This window comes from Heterodontus francisci, chromosome 5 (assembly GCF_036365525.1).
Source record: "Heterodontus francisci isolate sHetFra1 chromosome 5, sHetFra1.hap1, whole genome shotgun sequence".
NCBI classification, from domain to species: domain Eukaryota; kingdom Metazoa; phylum Chordata; class Chondrichthyes; order Heterodontiformes; family Heterodontidae; genus Heterodontus; species Heterodontus francisci.
The window spans coordinates 62,382,051-62,403,417 of NC_090375.1; the positions used below are offsets into that span (position 1 = coordinate 62,382,051).

The window sequence follows — 21,367 nt, forward strand, 5'->3', positions numbered from 1 at the left end:
GTGTGGGCTTTTGCTTGTGGGTTTTCGGAAAAGGTGCGTCTTAAAAGTGGTGGTGACTTGTGTGTTTGGGTGGGAGCCGAGCCGAGCCGAGCCGAGGTTAAATGGTGGAGGGATTTAAATCGGTCTAAGCAAGCAAGGTGTCGTGTGGCGTCCTTTACATTCGTTTCGAGGTCTTTGTATCAGGGTGTTAGGGGGGTCTTAATAAAGAAGTTTATGGTTCCGCCCAACCCTGTGCCTGTGCAATTTGTCCTTTCTAAAATCCTAAAGAACCATCAGTAAGGGGGGTAAACAGGAGCCGGAAGCTCTCACAAAGAACGAGCAGCAGGTTTCAGGCAGACCAAAGTGCGCCTTTCAGCTAGTTGATGGTCCTCCAGCAAGAGTTGATGCTTACCTGGGGTGTGCGTCCAGTTTTTTTTTTTATTTCCAAAATATACTTTATTCATAAATATCTGTAAAAATTACATTGCCAAACAGTTTCCAAACAGCACCAAAAAATACAAACATTGCAAGGGAGATCAGTTTCCTTCAATACTGTCATGAGTTTCTTCCCAACCCTTCCGTTTCACAATTGTCATGTCAATTACAGTTTTACATTTACAGCAATTGAGAACATTAACGATACAGTTCGAGGGGTGCGTCCAGTTTGAGCAGCATGGCAGGCAAAACCTCAGCACTCACTGGAAAGCAAAAGAAGTCTTGTGTCAGTCAGACAGGGCTCTCGACTGCTCCCTCACACTCGTGGCGGCTGCTAGTTTCCGCTCACCAGCTTTTCCTTGCGCCAGCTGGGGCTCTTCTGGGCTTCTTTCATGGTTATTGGAGCTGGCCGGTCCTGCCGCTGCTAACTTGCTGCTGCTGGAGGGACCTGCTGATTGAAGCAAAGCACTGACTGCGTTCAGGCAGCGAGCCAAGCCCAAGCCCAAGCCGCATTTCCCTGCAGCTCAAGGAGCAACTTGGAGACAGCTGCTATGGGGCTGTTGTGAAAGAATCTGGGCTCAGCAGTCTTAGCCAAGCTGGGGAATTAGCTCAAATGGGAGAGCGCTCGCTTAGCATGTGAGAGGTAGCGGGATTGATGCCTGTATTCTCCATTCTGCTTTTTCCTGGGCTCCAATCTTCGCATTCAGCACTTGTGGCAACCAGCTGACAACGTCTTGCCTTGCGCTCCCATCTCCAGTGCTGGAGGCTATCAAATGCTTTGCAGCACTGCAGCAAGCAAAGCGGCTGGATTTTGGCACGCAACGAGAGCGGAAAGGTCAAGTGAGTGATGGCAAAAGAAAGCACAGTGGGCACACTGCCTTCTCTGAGGATCGAACTCAGGACCTTCAGATTATGAGACTGACGCGCTGCCTACTGCGCTAAGAAGGCACTGCCATGCAGCACGCCCAAGTAGACCAAGTTGCAAAGTGTTCCCAAGCCGCAGGACAAAGTCGACACAAAACTGTCAGCCAGCCAGGAGTCAAAGCTATCAGCTTCCCATCCCTAGACAGACGTCTTATCCATTACAGCATTGGCCCAGGCTGTGGAGAGCAGCTGGCCGTTCACAGTCCCACAGCACAGCGGCAGCAATGGCTAGGCCAAGGCCTGAGCGGCAAACCATCAGCCAGCACTTTTGTCACTTCCCTTCCGTAGCTCAGCTGCTGCGGCGCAGGACTGTAGAGGAAAGCAGAGCAAAATCATCCTTTGGCCGCTGCTTAAATTCACACTTGAAGGAGTATGTGCTTTTTTAGAGTAAGCGTGTAGTAAGCAGCAATTAGCTGAAGGTAGCGCTCTTAACTTGACAAGTCGATGGCTGCTCAACGTGTTGCCGCCAAGGCACGGGATCCCTCGTTTCCTGTCTGCAAACTGCCTGCACGCGACTGTTTCACTTCCGCAGTTTCATCTGCTGGCCAGCAGGGGTTCGTCTTTGCTCCCCCAGAATATATAATATTCCATAAAAATTTGCAACCCTTTTCTATGCAATGTACATTTGCAAAACGCAGCAAAAATAGTGTTGGCGCATACAGCCCGAGGGGGTCTTACACGGGTGCCGGCCACTCGGTAAACTATGGCGGGAGGACCCCCTTACACAGTGGTCTTTCTCCATGGAGCCTTTGGAGCGGCTGCCCCAAGCTTTACTGCATCCCACAGCACGTAGTCCTGGACCTCGGAACGTGCCAGCGAGCGAAACTCAAGTCGTGGACGACTCTTTGCACTGGAAGAATTGGGATCGGAATTCCTCCTCCCCACCCCCACCTCCCGCCCCCCGCCCCCCGACTGGACTTTAAAACTGGACTTTATGGAGTATGGGGAAGGAACCCCAACCCTCACGGACAATAGTACTGTGAATGAGAGCCAAAACCTTACACAAAGCACACAGACGCAGGCTGCATTCCGATGGATCAATTTCAAACATTCCAACATCACAACAGAACTGATAGTGTCAAAGGACTGGAATTTGGGACATTATCATAACAGTGACACAGCATAACTGCCGTCATGTAACACAATTAAGTAATTAGGGAGGCCATTCTTACAACTAACCGGCCCCAGGCCACAGCATTCACTCCTGTCGAGGCAGGAGAGAAACCTTTTCACGTATATCAGCTCTGGAGCCTGGAATACCTCACCCTGGTGGAGTTTATTGTTCTCGGTCATGGAAATAACATCAACATAAGTGGATCTGTCTGGACCAGGCAGGTAACTGACGAAAGAGATTAAAAGGTGCTAAGCGCTCACCATCCAGCAGGATGGCTCCAGGTGATGTGTTTATGATATTTCGATAAGGATCATCATGAAAAGGACAAGATCGAAGAGTTTGGCACTGCAGTCAAGAAGGAGGGTCAGGAAGAGTCAACCTGGCTCGTGGACCTACAAATTCTCACCTCATGGAGGATTGTAAGTTATCAGCCAAATGTGAGGGGTATTTGGGGCTGAGAGTTGAAAGCAATTTTAAGTGTGACAAAGAAATCCTGGGAGGGTTTGGGGTTTTGAATTGAGTGAGTTTGGGGCAGAAGTGTGGGCTTTTGCTTGTGGGTTTTCGGAAAAGGTGCGTCTTAAAAGTGGTGGTGACTTGTGTGTTTGGGTGGGAGCCGAGCCGAGCCGAGCCGAGGTTAAATGGTGGAGGGATTTAAATCGGTCTAAGCAAGCAAGGTGTCGTGTGGCGTTCTTTACATTCGTTTCGAGGTCTTTGTATCAGGGTGTTAGGGGGGGTCTTAATAAAGAAGTTTACGGTTCCGCCCAACCCTGTGCCTGTGCAATTTGTCCTTTCTAAAATCCTAAAGAACCATCAGTAAGGGGGGTAAACAGGAGCCGGAAGCTCTCACAAAGAACGAGCAGCAGGTTTCAGGCAGACCAAAGTGCGCCTTTCAGCTAGTTGATGGTCCTCCAGCAAGAGTTGATGCTTACCTGGGGTGTGCGTCCAGTTTTTTTTTTTATTTCCAAAATATACTTTATTCATAAATATCTGTAAAAATTACATTGCCAAACAGTTTCCAAACAGCACCAAAAAATACAAACATTGCAAGGGAGATCAGTTTCCTTCAATACTGTCATGAGTTTCTTCCCAACCCTTCCGTTTCACAATTGTCATGTCAATTACAGTTTTACATTTACAGCAATTGAGAACATTAACGATACAGTTCGAGGGGTGCGTCCAGTTTGAGCAGCATGGCAGGCAAAACCTCAGCACTCACTGGAAAGCAAAAGAAGTCTTGTGTCAGTCAGACAGGGCTCTCGACTGCTCCCTCACACTCGTGGCGGCTGCTAGTTTCCGCTCACCAGCTTTTCCTTGCGCCAGCTGGGGCTCTTCTGGGCTTCTTTCATGGTTATTGGAGCTGGCCGGTCCTGCCGCTGCTAACTTGCTGCTGCTGGAGGGACCTGCTGATTGAAGCAAAGCACTGACTGCGTTCAGGCAGCGAGCCAAGCCCAAGCCCAAGCCGCATTTCCCTGCAGCTCAAGGAGCAACTTGGAGACAGCTGCTATGGGGCTGTTGTGAAAGAATCTGGGCTCAGCAGTCTTAGCCAAGCTGGGGAATTAGCTCAAATGGGAGAGCGCTCGCTTAGCATGTGAGAGGTAGCGGGATCGATGCCTGTATTCTCCATTCTGCTTTTTCCTGGGCTCCAATCTTCGCATTCAGCACTTGTGGCAACCAGCTGACAACGTCTTGCCTTGCGCTCCCATCTCCAGTGCTGGAGGCTATCAAATGCTTTGCAGCACTGCAGCAAGCAAAGCGGCTGGATTTTGGCACGCAACGAGAGCGGAAAGGTCAAGTGAGTGATGGCAAAAGAAAGCACAGTGGGCACACTGCCTTCTCTGAGGATCGAACTCAGGACCTTCAGATTATGAGACTGACGCGCTGCCTACTGCGCTAAGAAGGCACTGCCATGCAGCACGCCCAAGTAGACCAAGTTGCAAAGTGTTCCCAAGCCGCAGGACAAAGTCGACACAAAACTGTCAGCCAGCCAGGAGTCAAAGCTATCAGCTTCCCATCCCTAGACAGACGTCTTATCCATTACAGCATTGGCCCAGGCTGTGGAGAGCAGCTGGCCGTTCACAGTCCCACAGCACAGCGGCAGCAATGGCTAGGCCAAGGCCTGAGCGGCAAACCATCAGCCAGCACTTTTGTCACTTCCCTTCCGTAGCTCAGCTGCTGCGGCGCAGGACTGTAGAGGAAAGCAGAGCAAAATCATCCTTTGGCCGCTGCTTAAATTCACACTTGAAGGAGTATGTGCTTTTTTAGAGTAAGCGTGTAGTAAGCAGCAATTAGCTGAAGGTAGCGCTCTTAACTTGACAAGTCGATGGCTGCTCAACGTGTTGCCGCCAAGGCACGGGATCCCTCGTTTCCTGTCTGCAAACTGCCTGCACGCGACTGTTTCACTTCCGCAGTTTCATCTGCTGGCCAGCAGGGGTTCGTCTTTGCTCCCCCAGAATATATAATATTCCATAAAAATTTGCAACCCTTTTCTATGCAATGTACATTTGCAAAACGCAGCAAAAATAGTGTTGGCGCATACAGCCCGAGGGGGTCTTACACGGGTGCCGGCCACTCGGTAAACTATGGCGGGAGGACCCCCTTACACAGTGGTCTTTCTCCATGGAGCCTTTGGAGCGGCTGCCCCAAGCTTTACTGCATCCCACAGCACGTAGTCCTGGACCTCGGAACGTGCCAGCGAGCGAAACTCAAGTCGTGGACGACTCTTTGCACTGGAAGAATTGGGATCGGAATTCCTCCTCCCCACCCCCACCTCCCGCCCCCCGCCCCCCGACTGGACTTTAAAACTGGACTTTATGGAGTATGGGGAAGGAACCCCAACCCTCACGGACAATAGTACTGTGAATGAGAGCCAAAACCTTACACAAAGCACACAGACGCAGGCTGCATTCCGATGGATCAATTTCAAACATTCCAACATCACAACAGAACTGATAGTGTCAAAGGACTGGAATTTGGGACATTATCATAACAGTGACACAGCATAACTGCCGTCATGTAACACAATTAAGTAATTAGGGAGGCCATTCTTACAACTAACCGGCCCCAGGCCACAGCATTCACTCCTGTCGAGGCAGGAGAGAAACCTTTTCACGTATATCAGCTCTGGAGCCTGGAATACCTCACCCTGGTGGAGTTTATTGTTCTCGGTCATGGAAATAACATCAACATAAGTGGATCTGTCTGGACCAGGCAGGTAACTGACGAAAGAGATTAAAAGGTGCTAAGCGCTCACCATCCAGCAGGATGGCTCCAGGTGATGTGTTTATGATATTTCGATAAGGATCATCATGAAAAGGACAAGATCGAAGAGTTTGGCACTGCAGTCAAGAAGGAGGGTCAGGAAGAGTCAACCTGGCTCGTGGACCTACAAATTCTCACCTCATGGAGGATTGTAAGTTATCAGCCAAATGTGAGGGGTATTTGGGGCTGAGAGTTGAAAGCAATTTTAAGTGTGACAAAGAAATCCTGGGAGGGTTTGGGGTTTTGAATTGAGTGAGTTTGGGGCAGAAGTGTGGGCTTTTGCTTGTGGGTTTTCGGAAAAGGTGCGTCTTAAAAGTGGTGGTGACTTGTGTGTTTGGGTGGGAGCCGAGCCGAGCCGAGCCGAGGTTAAATGGTGGAGGGATTTAAATCGGTCTAAGCAAGCAAGGTGTCGTGTGGCGTTCTTTACATTCGTTTCGAGGTCTTTGTATCAGGGTGTTAGGGGGGGTCTTAATAAAGAAGTTTACGGTTCCGCCCAACCCTGTGCCTGTGCAATTTGTCCTTTCTAAAATCCTAAAGAACCATCAGTAAGGGGGGTAAACAGGAGCCGGAAGCTCTCACAAAGAACGAGCAGCAGGTTTCAGGCAGACCAAAGTGCGCCTTTCAGCTAGTTGATGGTCCTCCAGCAAGAGTTGATGCTTACCTGGGGTGTGCGTCCAGTTTTTTTTTTTATTTCCAAAATATACTTTATTCATAAATATCTGTAAAAATTACATTGCCAAACAGTTTCCAAACAGCACCAAAAAATACAAACATTGCAAGGGAGATCAGTTTCCTTCAATACTGTCATGAGTTTCTTCCCAACCCTTCCGTTTCACAATTGTCATGTCAATTACAGTTTTACATTTACAGCAATTGAGAACATTAACGATACAGTTCGAGGGGTGCGTCCAGTTTGAGCAGCATGGCAGGCAAAACCTCAGCACTCACTGGAAAGCAAAAGAAGTCTTGTGTCAGTCAGACAGGGCTCTCGACTGCTCCCTCACACTCGTGGCGGCTGCTAGTTTCCGCTCACCAGCTTTTCCTTGCGCCAGCTGGGGCTCTTCTGGGCTTCTTTCATGGTTATTGGAGCTGGCCGGTCCTGCCGCTGCTAACTTGCTGCTGCTGGAGGGACCTGCTGATTGAAGCAAAGCACTGACTGCGTTCAGGCAGTGAGCCAAGCCCAAGCCCAAGCCCAAGCCGCATTTCCCTGCAGCTCAAGGAGCAACTTGGAGACAGCTGCTATGGGGCTGTTGTGAAAGAATCTGGGCTCAGCAGTCTTAGCCAAGCTGGGGAATTAGCTCAAATGGGAGACCGCTCGCTTAGCATGTGAGAGGTAGTGGGATCGATGCCTGTATTCTCCATTCTGCTTTTTCCTGGGCTCCAATCTTCACATTCAGCACTTGTGGCAACCAGCTGACAACGTCTTGCCTTGCGCTCCCATCTCCAGTGCTGGAGGCTGTCAAATGCTTTGCAGCACTGCAGCAAGCAAAGCGGCTGGATTTTGGCACGCAACGAGAGCGGAAAGGTCAAGTGAGTGATGGCAAAAGAAAGCACAGTGGGCACACTGCCTTCTCTGAGGATCGAACTCAGGACCTTCAGATTATGAGACTGACGCGCTGCCTACTGCGCTAAGAAGGCACTGCCATGCAGCACGCCCAAGTAGACCAAGTTGCAAAGTGTTCCCAAGCCGCAGGACAAAGTCGACACAAAACTCTCAGCCAGCCAGGAGTCAAAGCTATCAGCTTCCCATCCCTAGACAGACGTCTTATCCATTACAGCATTGGCCCAGGCTGTGGAGAGCAGCTGGCCGTTCACAGTCCCACAGCACAGCGGCAGCAATGGCTAGGCCAAGGCCTGAGCGGCAAACCATCAGCCAGCACTTTTGTCACTTCCCTTCCGTAGCTCAGCTGCTGCGGCGCAGGACTGTAGAGGAAAGCAGAGCAAAATCATCCTTAGGCCGCTGCTTAAATTCACACTTGAAGGAGTATGTGCTTTTTTAGAGTAAGCGTGTAGTAAGCAGCAATTAGCTGAAGGTAGCGCTCTTAACTTGACAAGTCGATGGCTGCTCAACGTGTTGCCGCCAAGGCACGGGATCCCTCGTTTCCTGTCTGCAAACTGCCTGCACGCGACTGTTTCACTTCCGCAGTTTCATCTGCTGGCCAGCAGGGGTTCGTCTTTGCTCCCCCAGAATATATAATATTCCATAAAAATTTGCAACCCTTTTCTATGCAATGTACATTTGCAAAACGCAGCAAAAATAGTGTTGGCGCATACAGCCCGAGGGGGTCTTACACGGGTGCCGGCCACTCGGTAAACTATGGCGGGAGGACCCCCTTACACAGTGGTCTTTCTCCATGGAGCCTTTGGAGCGGCTGCCCCAAGCTTTACTGCATCCCACAGCACGTAGTCCTGGACCTCGGAACGTGCCAGCGAGCGAAACTCAAGTCGTGGACGACTCTTTGCACTGGAAGAATTGGGATCGGAATTCCTCCTCCCCACCCCCACCTCCCGCCCCCCGCCCCCCGACTGGACTTTAAAACTGGACTTTATGGAGTATGGGGAAGGAACCCCAACCCTCACGGACAATAGTACTGTGAATGAGAGCCAAAACCTTACACAAAGCACACAGACGCAGGCTGCATTCCGATGGATCAATTTCAAACATTCCAACATCACAACAGAACTGATAGTGTCAAAGGACTGGAATTTGGGACATTATCATAACAGTGACACAGCATAACTGCCGTCATGTAACACAATTAAGTAATTAGGGAGGCCATTCTTACAACTAACCGGCCCCAGGCCACAGCATTCACTCCTGTCGAGGCAGGAGAGAAACCTTTTCACGTATATCAGCTCTGGAGCCTGGAATACCTCACCCTGGTGGAGTTTATTGTTCTCGGTCATGGAAATAACATCAACATAAGTGGATCTGTCTGGACCAGGCAGGTAACTGACGAAAGAGATTAAAAGGTGCTAAGCGCTCACCATCCAGCAGGATGGCTCCAGGTGATGTGTTTATGATATTTCGATAAGGATCATCATGAAAAGGACAAGATCGAAGAGTTTGGCACTGCAGTCAAGAAGGAGGGTCAGGAAGAGTCAACCTGGCTCGTGGACCTACAAATTCTCACCTCATGGAGGATTGTAAGTTATCAGCCAAATGTGAGGGGTATTTGGGGCTGAGAGTTGAAAGCAATTTTAAGTGTGACAAAGAAATCCTGGGAGGGTTTGGGGTTTTGAATTGAGTGAGTTTGGGGCAGAAGTGTGGGCTTTTGCTTGTGGGTTTTCGGAAAAGGTGCGTCTTAAAAGTGGTGGTGACTTGTGTGTTTGGGTGGGAGCCGAGCCGAGCCGAGCCGAGGTTAAATGGTGGAGGGATTTAAATCGGTCTAAGCAAGCAAGGTGTCGTGTGGCGTTCTTTACATTCGTTTCGAGGTCTTTGTATCAGGGTGTTAGGGGGGGTCTTAATAAAGAAGTTTACGGTTCCGCCCAACCCTGTGCCTGTGCAATTTGTCCTTTCTAAAATCCTAAAGAACCATCAGTAAGGGGGGTAAACAGGAGCCGGAAGCTCTCACAAAGAACGAGCAGCAGGTTTCAGGCAGACCAAAGTGCGCCTTTCAGCTAGTTGATGGTCCTCCAGCAAGAGTTGATGCTTACCTGGGGTGTGCGTCCAGTTTTTTTTTTTATTTCCAAAATATACTTTATTCATAAATATCTGTAAAAATTACATTGCCAAACAGTTTCCAAACAGCACCAAAAAATACAAACATTGCAAGGGAGATCAGTTTCCTTCAATACTGTCATGAGTTTCTTCCCAACCCTTCCGTTTCACAATTGTCATGTCAATTACAGTTTTACATTTACAGCAATTGAGAACATTAACGATACAGTTCGAGGGGTGCGTCCAGTTTGAGCAGCATGGCAGGCAAAACCTCAGCACTCACTGGAAAGCAAAAGAAGTCTTGTGTCAGTCAGACAGGGCTCTCGACTGCTCCCTCACACTCGTGGCGGCTGCTAGTTTCCGCTCACCAGCTTTTCCTTGCGCCAGCTGGGGCTCTTCTGGGCTTCTTTCATGGTTATTGGAGCTGGCCGGTCCTGCCGCTGCTAACTTGCTGCTGCTGGAGGGACCTGCTGATTGAAGCAAAGCACTGACTGCGTTCAGGCAGTGAGCCAAGCCCAAGCCCAAGCCCAAGCCCAAGCCGCATTTCCCTGCAGCTCAAGGAGCAACTTGGAGACAGCTGCTATGGGGCTGTTGTGAAAGAATCTGGGCTCAGCAGTCTTAGCCAAGCTGGGGAATTAGCTCAAATGGGAGAGCGCTCGCTTAGCATGTGAGAGGTAGCGGGATCGATGCCTGTATTCTCCATTCTGCTTTTTCCTGGGCTCCAATCTTCACATTCAGCACTTGTGGCAACCAGCTGACAACGTCTTGCCTTGCGCTCCCATCTCCAGTGCTGGAGGCTGTCAAATGCTTTGCAGCACTGCAGCAAGCAAAGCGGCTGGATTTTGGCACGCAACGAGAGCGGAAAGGTCAAGTGAGTGATGGCAAAAGAAAGCACAGTGGGCACACTGCCTTCTCTGAGGATCGAACTCAGGACCTTCAGATTATGAGACTGACGCGCTGCCTACTGCGCTAAGAAGGCACTGCCATGCAGCACGCCCAAGTAGACCAAGTTGCAAAGTGTTCCCAAGCCGCAGGACAAAGTCGACACAAAACTGTCAGCCAGCCAGGAGTCAAAGCTATCAGCTTCCCATCCCTAGACAGACGTCTTATCCATTACAGCATTGGCCCAGGCTGTGGAGAGCAGCTGGCCGTTCACAGTCCCACAGCACAGCGGCAGCAATGGCTAGGCCAAGGCCTGAGCGGCAAACCATCAGCAAGCACTTTTGTCACTTCCCTTCCGTAGCTCAGCTGCTGCGGCGCAGGACTGTAGAGGAAAGCAGAGCAAAATCATCCTTAGGCCGCTGCTTAAATTCACACTTGAAGGAGTATGTGCTTTTTTAGAGTAAGCGTGTAGTAAGCAGCAATTAGCTGAAGGTAGCGCTCTTAACCTGACAAGTCGATGGCTGCTCAACGTGTTGCCGCCAAGGCACGGGATCCCTCGTTTCCTGTCTGCAAACTGCCTGCACGCGACTGTTTCACTTCCGCAGTTTCATCTGCTGGCCAGCAGGGGTTCGTCTTTGCTCCCCCAGAATATATAATATTCCATAAAAATTTGCAACCCTTTTCTATGCAATGTACATTTGCAAAACGCAGCAAAAATAGTGTTGGCGCATACAGCCCGAGGGGGTCTTACACGGGTGCCGGCCACTCGGTAAACTATGGCGGGAGGACCCCCTTACACAGTGGTCTTTCTCCATGGAGCCTTTGGAGCGGCTGCCCCAAGCTTTACTGCATCCCACAGCACGTAGTCCTGGTCCTCGGAACGTGCCAGCGAGCGAAACTCAAGTCGTGGACGACTCTTTGCACTGGAAGAATTGGGATCGGAATTCCTCCTCCCCACCCCCACCTCCCGCCCCCCGCCCCCCGACTGGACTTTAAAACTGGACTTTATGGAGTATGGGGAAGGAACCCCAACCCTCACGGACAATAGTACTGTGAATGAGAGCCAAAACCTTACACAAAGCACACAGACGCAGGCTGCATTCCGATGGATCAATTTCAAACATTCCAACATCACAACAGAACTGATAGTGTCAAAGGACTGGAATTTGGGACATTATCATAACAGTGACACAGCATAACTGCCGTCATGTAACACAATTAAGTAATTAGGGAGGCCATTCTTACAACTAACCGGCCCCAGGCCACAGCATTCACTCCTGTCAAGGCAGGAGAGAAACCTTTTCACGTATATCAGCTCTGGAGCCTGGAATACCTCACCCTGGTGGAGTTTATTGTTCTCGGTCATGGAAATAACATCAACATAAGTGGATCTGTCTGGACCAGGCAGGTAACTGACGAAAGAGATTAAAAGGTGCTAAGCGCTCACCATCCAGCAGGATGGCTCCAGGTGATGTGTTTATGATATTTCGATAAGGATCATCATGAAAAGGACAAGATCGAAGAGTTTGGCACTGCAGTCAAGAAGGAGGGTCAGGAAGAGTCAACCTGGCTCGTGGACCTACAAATTCTCACCTCATGGAGGATTGTAAGTTATCAGCCAAATGTGAGGGGTATTTGGGGCTGAGAGTTGAAAGCAATTTTAAGTGTGACAAAGAAATCCTGGGAGGGTTTGGGGTTTTGAATTGAGTGAGTTTGGGGCAGAAGTGTGGGCTTTTGCTTGTGGGTTTTCGGAAAAGGTGCGTCTTAAAAGTGGTGGTGACTTGTGTGTTTGGGTGGGAGCCGAGCCGAGCCGAGCCGAGGTTAAATGGTGGAGGGATTTAAATCGGTCTAAGCAAGCAAGGTGTCGTGTGGCGTCCTTTACATTCGTTTCGAGGTCTTTGCATCAGGGTGTTAGGGGGGTCTTAATAAAGAAGTTTATGGTTCCGCCCAACCCTGTGCCTGTGCAATTTGTCCTTTCTAAAATCCTAAAGAACCATCAGTAAGGGGGGTAAACAGGAGCCGGAAGCTCTCACAAAGAACGAGCAGCAGGTTTCAGGCAGACCAAAGTGCGCCTTTCAGCTAGTTGATGGTCCTCCAGCAAGAGTTGATGCTTACCTGGGGTGTGCGTCCAGTTTTTTTTTTTATTTCCAAAATATACTTTATTCATAAATATCTGTAAAAATTACATTGCCAAACAGTTTCCAAACAGCACCAAAAAATACAAACATTGCAAGGGAGATCAGTTTCCTTCAATACTGTCATGAGTTTCTTCCCAACCCTTCCGTTTCACAATTGTCATGTCAATTACAGTTTTACATTTACAGCAATTGAGAACATTAACGATACAGTTCGAGGGGTGCGTCCAGTTTGAGCAGCATGGCAGGCAAAACCTCAGCACTCACTGGAAAGCAAAAGAAGTCTTGTGTCAGTCAGACAGGGCTCTCGACTGCTCCCTCACACTCGTGGCGGCTGCTAGTTTCCGCTCACCAGCTTTTCCTTGCGCCAGCTGGGGCTCTTCTGGGCTTCTTTCATGGTTATTGGAGCTGGCCGGTCCTGCCGCTGCTAACTTGCTGCTGCTGGAGGGACCTGCTGATTGAAGCAAAGCACTGACTGCGTTCAGGCAGTGAGCCAAGCCCAAGCCCAAGCCGCATTTCCCTGCAGCTCAAGGAGCAACTTGGAGACAGCTGCTATGGGGCTGTTGTGAAAGAATCTGGGCTCAGCAGTCTTAGCCAAGCTGGGGAATTAGCTCAAATGGGAGAGCGCTCGCTTAGCATGTGAGAGGTAGCGGGATTGATGCCTGCATTCTCCATTCTGCTTTTTCCTGGGCTCCAATCTTCACATTCAGCACTTGTGGCAACCAGCTGACAACGTCTTGCCTTGCGCTCCCATCTCCAGTGCTGGAGGCTGTCAAATGCTTTGCAGCACTGCAGCAAGCAAAGCGGCTGGATTTTGGCACGCAACGAGAGCGGAAAGGTCAAGTGAGTGATGGCAAAAGAAAGCACAGTGGGCACACTGCCTTCTCTGAGGATCGAACTCAGGACCTTCAGATTATGAGACTGACGCGCTGCCTACTGCGCTAAGAAGGCACTGCCATGCAGCACGCCCAAGTAGACCAAGTTGCAAAGTGTTCCCAAGCCGCAGGACAAAGTCGACACAAAACTGTCAGCCAGCCAGGAGTCAAAGCTATCAGCTTCCCATCCCTAGACAGACGTCTTATCCATTACAGCATTGGCCCAGGCTGTGGAGAGCAGCTGGCCGTTCACAGTCCCACAGCACAGCGGCAGCAATGGCTAGGCCAAGGCCTGAGCGGCAAACCATCAGCCAGCACTTTTGTCACTTCCCTTCCGTAGCTCAGCTGCTGCGGCGCAGGACTGTAGAGGAAAGCAGAGCAAAATCATCCTTTGGCCGCTGCTTAAATTCACACTTGAAGGAGTATGTGCTTTTTTAGAGTAAGCGTGTAGTAAGCAGCAATTAGCTGAAGGTAGCGCTCTTAACTTGACAAGTCGATGGCTGCTCAACGTGTTGCCGCCAAGGCACGGGATCCCTCGTTTCCTGTCTGCAAACTGCCTGCACGCGACTGTTTCACTTCCGCAGTTTCATCTGCTGGCCAGCAGGGGTTCGTCTTTGCTCCCCCAGAATATATAATATTCCATAAAAATTTGCAACCCTTTTCTATGCAATGTACATTTGCAAAACGCAGCAAAAATAGTGTTGGCGCATACAGCCCGAGGGGGTCTTACACGGGTGCCGGCCACTCGGTAAACTATGGCGGGAGGACCCCCTTACACAGTGGTCTTTCTCCATGGAGCCTTTGGAGCGGCTGCCCCAAGCTTTACTGCATCCCACAGCACGTAGTCCTGGACCTCGGAACGTGCCAGCGAGCGAAACTCAAGTCGTGGACGACTCTTTGCACTGGAAGAATTGGGATCGGAATTCCTCCTCCCCACCCCCACCTCCCGCCCCCCGCCCCCCGACTGGACTTTAAAACTGGACTTTATGGAGTATGGGGAAGGAACCCCAACCCTCACGGACAATAGTACTGTGAATGAGAGCCAAAACCTTACACAAAGCACACAGACGCAGGCTGCATTCCGATGGATCAATTTCAAACATTCCAACATCACAACAGAACTGATAGTGTCAAAGGACTGGAATTTGGGACATTATCATAACAGTGACACAGCATAACTGCCGTCATGTAACACAATTAAGTAATTAGGGAGGCCATTCTTACAACTAACCGGCCCCAGGCCACAGCATTCACTCCTGTCGAGGCAGGAGAGAAACCTTTTCACGTATATCAGCTCTGGAGCCTGGAATACCTCACCCTGGTGGAGTTTATTGTTCTCGGTCATGGAAATAACATCAACATAAGTGGATCTGTCTGGACCAGGCAGGTAACTGACGAAAGAGATTAAAAGGTGCTAAGCGCTCACCATCCAGCAGGATGGCTCCAGGTGATGTGTTTATGATATTTCGATAAGGATCATCATGAAAAGGACAAGATCGAAGAGTTTGGCACTGCAGTCAAGAAGGAGGGTCAGGAAGAGTCAACCTGGCTCGTGGACCTACAAATTCTCACCTCATGGAGGATTGTAAGTTATCAGCCAAATGTGAGGGGTATTTGGGGCTGAGAGTTGAAAGCAATTTTAAGTGTGACAAAGAAATCCTGGGAGGGTTTGGGGTTTTGAATTGAGTGAGTTTGGGGCAGAAGTGTGGGCTTTTGCTTGTGGGTTTTCGGAAAAGGTGCGTCTTAAAAGTGGTGGTGACTTGTGTGTTTGGGTGGGAGCCGAGCCGAGCCGAGCCGAGGTTAAATGGTGGAGGGATTTAAATCGGTCTAAGCAAGCAAGGTGTCGTGTGGCGTTCTTTACATTCGTTTCGAGGTCTTTGTATCAGGGTGTTAGGGGGGGTCTTAATAAAGAAGTTTATGGTTCCGCCCAACCCTGTGCCTGTGCAATTTGTCCTTTCTAAAATCCTAAAGAACCATCAGTAAGGGGGGTAAACAGGAGCCGGAAGCTCTCACAAAGAACGAGCAGCAGGTTTCAGGCAGACCAAAGTGCGCCTTTCAGCTAGTTGATGGTCCTCCAGCAAGAGTTGATGCTTACCTGGGGTGTGCGTCCAGTTTTTTTTTTTATTTCCAAAATATACTTTATTCATAAATATCTGTAAAAATTACATTGCCAAACAGTTTCCAAACAGCACCAAAAAATACAAACATTGCAAGGGAGATCAGTTTCCTTCAATACTGTCATGAGTTTCTTCCCAACCCTTCCGTTTCACAATTGTCATGTCAATTACAGTTTTACATTTACAGCAATTGAGAACATTAACGATACAGTTCGAGGGGTGCGTCCAGTTTGAGCAGCATGGCAGGCAAAACCTCAGCACTCACTGGAAAGCAAAAGAAGTCTTGTGTCAGTCAGACAGGGCTCTCGACTGCTCCCTCACACTCGTGGCGGCTGCTAGTTTCCGCTCACCAGCTTTTCCTTGCGCCAGCTGGGGCTCTTCTGGGCTTCTTTCATGGTTATTGGAGCTGGCCGGTCCTGCCGCTGCTAACTTGCTGCTGCTGGAGGGACCTGCTGATTGAAGCAAAGCACTGACTGCGTTCAGGCAGTGAGCCAAGCCCAAGCCCAAGCCGCATTTCCCTGCAGCTCAAGGAGCAACTTGGAGACAGCTGCTATGGGGCTGTTGTGAAAGAATCTGGGCTCAGCAGTCTTAGCCAAGCTGGGGAATTAGCTCAAATGGGAGAGCGCTTGCTTAGCATGTGAGAGGTAGCGGGATCGATGCCTGTATTCTCCATTCTGCTTTTTCCTGGGCTCCAATCTTCACATTCAGCACTTGTGGCAACCAGCTGACAACGTCTTGCCTTGCGCTCCCATCTCCAGTGCTGGAGGCTGTCAAATGCTTTGCAGCACTGCAGCAAGCAAAGCGGCTGGATTTTGGCACGCAACGAGAGCGGAAAGGTCAAGTGAGTGATGGCAAAAGAAAGCACAGTGGGCACACTGCCTTCTCTGAGGATCGAACTCAGGACCTTCAGATTATGAGACTGACGCGCTGCCTACTGCGCTAAGAAGGCACTGCCATGCAGCACGCCCAAGTAGACCAAGTTGCAAAGTGTTCCCAAGCCGCAGGACAAAGTCGACACAAAACTGTCAGCCAGCCAGGAGTCAAAGCTATCAGCTTCCCATCCCTAGACAGACGTCTTATCCATTACAGCATTGGCCCAGGCTGTGGAGAGCAGCTGGCCGTTCACAGTCCCACAGCACAGCGGCAGCAATGGCTAGGCCAAGGCCTGAGCGGCAAACCATCAGCAAGCACTTTTGTCACTTCCCTTCCGTAGCTCAGCTGCTGCGGCGCAGGACTGTAGAGGAAAGCAGAGCAAAATCATCCTTAGGCCGCTGCTTAAATTCACACTTGAAGGAGTATGTGCTTTTTTAGAGTAAGCGTGTAGTAAGCAGCAATTAGCTGAAGGTAGCGCTCTTAACTTGACAAGTCGATGGCTGCTCAACGTGTTGCCGCCAAGGCACGGGATCCCTCGTTTCCTGTCTGCAAACTGCCTGCACGCGACTGTTTCACTTCCGCAGTTTCATCTGCTGGCCAGCAGGGGTTCGTCTTTGCTCCCCCAGAATATATAATATTCCATAAAAATTTGCAACCCTTTTCTATGCAATGTACATTTGCAAAACGCAGCAAAAATAGTGTTGGCGCATACAGCCCGAGGGGGTCTTACACGGGTGCCGGCCACTCGGTAAACTATGGCGGGAGGACCCCCTTACACAGTGGTCTTTCTCCATGGAGCCTTTGGAGCGGCTGCCCCAAGCTTTACTGCATCCCACAGCACGTAGTCCTGGTCCTCGGAACGTGCCAGCGAGCGAAACTCAAGTCGTGGACGACTCTTTGCACTGGAAGAATTGGGATCGGAATTCCTCCTCCCCACCCCCACCTCCCGCCCCCCGCCCCCCGACTGGACTTTAAAACTGGACTTTATGGAGTATGGGGAAGGAACCCCAACCCTCACGGACAATAGTACTGTGAATGAGAGCCAAAACCTTACACAAAGCACACAGACGCAGGCTGCATTCCGATGGATCAATTTCAAACATTCCAACATCACAACAGAACTGATAGTGTCAAAGGACTGGAATTTGGGACATTATCATAACAGTGACACAGCATAACTGCCGTCATGTAACACAATTAAGTAATTAGGGAGGCCATTCTTACAACTAACCGGCCCCAGGCCACAGCATTCACTCCTGTCAAGGCAGGAGAGAAACCTTTTCACGTATATCAGCTCTGGAGCCTGGAATACCTCACCCTGGTGGAGTTTATTGTTCTCGGTCATGGAAATAACATCAACATAAGTGGATCTGTCTGGACCAGGCAGGTAACTGACGAAAGAGATTAAAAGGTGCTAAGCGCTCACCATCCAGCAGGATGGCTCCAGGTGATGTGTTTATGATATTTCGATAAGGATCATCATGAAAAGGACAAGATCGAAGAGTTTGGCACTGCAGTCAAGAAGGAGGGTCAGGAAGAGTCAACCTGGCTCGTGGACCTACAAATTCTCACCTCATGGAGGATTGTAAGTTATCAGCCAAATGTGAGGGGTATTTGGGGCTGAGAGTTGAAAGCAATTTTAAGTGTGACAAAGAAATCCTGGGAGGGTTTGGGGTTTTGAATTGAGTGAGTTTGGGGCAGAAGTGTGGGCTTTTGCTTGTGGGTTTTCGGAAAAGGTGCGTCTTAAAAGTGGTGGTGACTTGTGTGTTTGGGTGGGAGCCGAGCCGAGCCGAGCCGAGGTTAAATGGTGGAGGGATTTAAATCGGTCTAAGCAAGCAAGGTGTCGTGTGGCGTCCTTTACATTCGTTTCGAGGTCTTTGTATCAGGGTGTTAGGGGGGTCTTAATAAAGAAGTTTATGGTTCCGCCCAACCCTGTGCCTGTGCAATTTGTCCTTTCTAAAATCCTAAAGAACCATCAGTAAGGGGGGTAAACAGGAGCCGGAAGCTCTCACAAAGAACGAGCAGCAGGTTTCAGGCAGACCAAAGTGCGCCTTTCAGCTAGTTGATGGTCCTCCAGCAAGAGTTGATGCTTACCTGGGGTGTGCGTCCAGTTTTTTTTTTAATTTCCAAAATATACTTTATTCATAAATATCTGTAAAAATTACATTGCCAAACAGTTTCCAAACAGCACCAAAAAATACAAACATTGCAAGGGAGATCAGTTTCCTTCAATACTGTCATGAGTTTCTTCCCAACCCTTCCGTTTCACAATTGTCATGTCAATTACAGTTTTACATTTACAGCAATTGAGAACATTAACGATACAGTTCGAGGGGTGCGTCCAGTTTGAGCAGCATGGCAGGCAAAACCTCAGCACTCACTGGAAAGCAAAAGAAGTCTTGTGTCAGTCAGACAGGGCTCTCGACTGCTCCCTCACACTCGTGGCGGCTGCTAGTTTCCGCTCACCAGCTTTTCCTTGCGCCAGCTGGGGCTCTTCTGGGCTTCTTTCATGGTTATTGGAGCTGGCAGGTCCTGCCGCTGCTAACTTGCTGCTGCTGGAGGGACCTGCTGATTGAAGCAAAGCACTGACTGCGTTCAGGCAGCGAGCCAAGCCCAAGCCCAAGCCGCATTTCCCTGCAGCTCAAGGAGCAACTTGGAGACAGCTGCTATGGGGCTGTTGTGAAAGAATCTGGGCTCAGCAGTCTTAGCCAAGCTGGGGAATTAGCTCAAATGGTAGAGCGCTTGCTTAGCATGTGAGAGGTAGTGGGATCGATGCCTGCATTCTCCATTCTGCTTTTTCCTGGGCTCCAATCTTCACATTCAGCGCTTGTGGCAACCAGCTGACAACGTCTTGCCTTGCGCTCCCATCTCCAGTGCTGGAGGCTGTCAAATGCTTTGCAGCACTGCAGCAAGCAAAGCGGCTGGATTTTGGCACGCAACGAGAGCGGAAAGGTCAAGTGAGTGATGGCAAAAGAAAGCACAGTGGGCACACTGCCTTCTCTGAGGATCGAACTCAGGACCTTCAGATTATGAGACTGACGCGCTGCCTACTGCGCTAAGAAGGCACTGCCATACAGCACGCCCAAGTAGACCAAGTTGCAAAGTGTTCCCAAGCCGCAGGACAAAGTCGACACAAAACTGTCAGCCAGCCAGGAGTCAAAGCTATCAGCTTCCCATCCCTAGACAGACGTCTTATCCATTACAGCATTGGCCCAGGCTGTGGAGAGCAGCTGGCCGTTCACAGTCCCACAGCACAGCGGCAGCAATGGCTAGGCCAAGGCCTGAGCGGCAAACCATCAGCCAGCACTTTTGTCACTTCCCTTCCGTAGCTCAGCTGCTGCGGCGCAGGACTGTAGAGGAAAGCAGAGCAAAATCATCCTTTGGCCGCTGCTTAAATTCACACTTGAAGGAGTATGTGCTTTTTTAGAGTAAGCGTGTAGTAAGCAGCAATTAGCTGAAGGTAGCGCTCTTAACTTGACAAGTCGATGGCTGCTCAACGTGTTGCCGCCAAGGCACGGGATCCCTCGTTTCCTGTCTGCAAACTGCCTGCACGCGACTGTTTCACTTCCGCAGTTTCATCTGCTGGCCAGCAGGGGTTCGTCTTTGCTCCCCCAGAATATATAATATTCCATAAAAATTTGCAACCCTTTTCTATGCAATGTACATTTGCAAAACGCAGCAAAAATAGTGTTGGCGCATACAGCCCGAGGGGGTCTTACACGGGTGCCGGCCACTCGGTAAACTATGGCGGGAGGACCCCCTTACACAGTGGTCTTTCTCCATGGAGCCTTTGGAGCGGCTGCCCCAAGCTTTACTGCATCCCACAGCACGTAGTCCTGGACCTCGGAATGTGCCAGCGAGCGAAACTCAAGTCGTGGACGACTCTTTGCACTGGAAGAATTGGGATCGGAATTCCTCCTCCCCACCCCCACCTCCCGCCCCCCGCCCCCCGACTGGACTTTAAAACTGGACTTTATGGAGTATGGGGAAGGAACCCCAACCCTCACGGACAATAGTACTGTGAATGAGAGCCAAAACCTTACACAAAGCACACAGACGCAGGCTGCATTCCGATGGATCAATTTCAAACATTCCAACATCACAACAGAACTGATAGTGTCAAAGGACTGGAATTTGGGACATTATCATAACAGTGACACAGCATAACTGCCGTCATGTAACACAATTAAGTAATTAGGGAGGCCATTCTTACAACTAACCGGCCCCAGGCCACAGCATTCACTCCTGTCGAGGCAGGAGAGAAACCTTTTCACGTATATCAGCTCTGGAGCCTGGAATACCTCACCCTGGTGGAGTTTATTGTTCTCGGTCATGGAAATAACATCAACATAAGTGGATCTGTCTGGACCAGGCAGGTAACTGACGAAAGAGATTAAAAGGTGCTAAGCGCTCACCATCCAGCAGGATGGCTCCAGGTGATGTGTTTATGATATTTCGATAAGGATCATCATGAAAAGGACAAGATCGAAGAGTTTGGCACTGCAGTCAAGAAGGAGGGTCAGGAAGAGTCAACCTGGCTCGTGGACCTACAAATTCTCACCTCATGGAGGATTGTAAGTTATCAGCCAAATGTGAGGGGTATTTGGGGCTGAGAGTTGAAAGCAATTTTAAGTGTGACAAAGAAATCCTGGGAGGGTTTGGGGTTTTGAATTGAGTGAGTTTGGGGCAGAAGTGTGGGCTTTTGCTTGTGGGTTTTCGGAAAAGGTGCGTCTTAAAAGTGGTGGTGACTTGTGTGTTTGGGTGGGAGCCGAGCCGAGCCGAGCCGAGGTTAAATGGTGGAGGGATTTAAATCGGTCTAAGCAAGCAAGGTGTCGTGTGGCGTCCTTTACATTCGTTTCGAGGTCTTTGTATCAGGGTGTTAGGGGGGTCTTAATAAAGAAGTTTATGGTTCCGCCCAACCCTGTGCCTGTGCAATTTGTCCTTTCTAAAATCCTAAAGAACCATCAGTAAGGGGGGTAAACAGGAGCCGGAAGCTCTCACAAAGAACGAGCAGCAGGTTTCAGGCAGACCAAAGTGCGCCTTTCAGCTAGTTGATGGTCCTCCAGCAAGAGTTGATGCTTACCTGGGGTGTGCGTCCAGTTTTTTTTTTTATT

General features: G+C 49.9%; 7 non-coding genes across 7 annotated transcripts; all 7 read right to left on the reverse strand.

Annotated features, from left to right (window-relative positions):
- Positions 1–1,289: 1,289 nt before the first annotated feature.
- Positions 1,290–1,362, reverse strand: trnam-cau (transfer RNA methionine (anticodon CAU)). The gene has a single exon. It is a non-coding gene; the product is annotated as a tRNA-Met (tRNA).
- Positions 1,363–4,279: 2,917 nt separating this feature from the next.
- trnam-cau (transfer RNA methionine (anticodon CAU)) lies at positions 4,280–4,352 on the reverse strand. The gene has a single exon. It is a non-coding gene; the product is annotated as a tRNA-Met (tRNA).
- Positions 4,353–7,275: 2,923 nt separating this feature from the next.
- Positions 7,276–7,348, reverse strand: trnam-cau (transfer RNA methionine (anticodon CAU)). The gene has a single exon. It is a non-coding gene; the product is annotated as a tRNA-Met (tRNA).
- A 2,929-nt stretch (positions 7,349–10,277) lies between these two features.
- On the reverse strand, positions 10,278–10,350 carry trnam-cau (transfer RNA methionine (anticodon CAU)). The gene has a single exon. It is a non-coding gene; the product is annotated as a tRNA-Met (tRNA).
- Positions 10,351–13,266: 2,916 nt separating this feature from the next.
- On the reverse strand, positions 13,267–13,339 carry trnam-cau (transfer RNA methionine (anticodon CAU)). Its single transcript has one exon. It is a non-coding gene; the product is annotated as a tRNA-Met (tRNA).
- A 2,917-nt stretch (positions 13,340–16,256) lies between these two features.
- Positions 16,257–16,329, reverse strand: trnam-cau (transfer RNA methionine (anticodon CAU)). Its single transcript has one exon. It is a non-coding gene; the product is annotated as a tRNA-Met (tRNA).
- A 2,916-nt stretch (positions 16,330–19,245) lies between these two features.
- Positions 19,246–19,318, reverse strand: trnam-cau (transfer RNA methionine (anticodon CAU)). The gene has a single exon. It is a non-coding gene; the product is annotated as a tRNA-Met (tRNA).
- Positions 19,319–21,367: the final 2,049 nt, after the last annotated feature.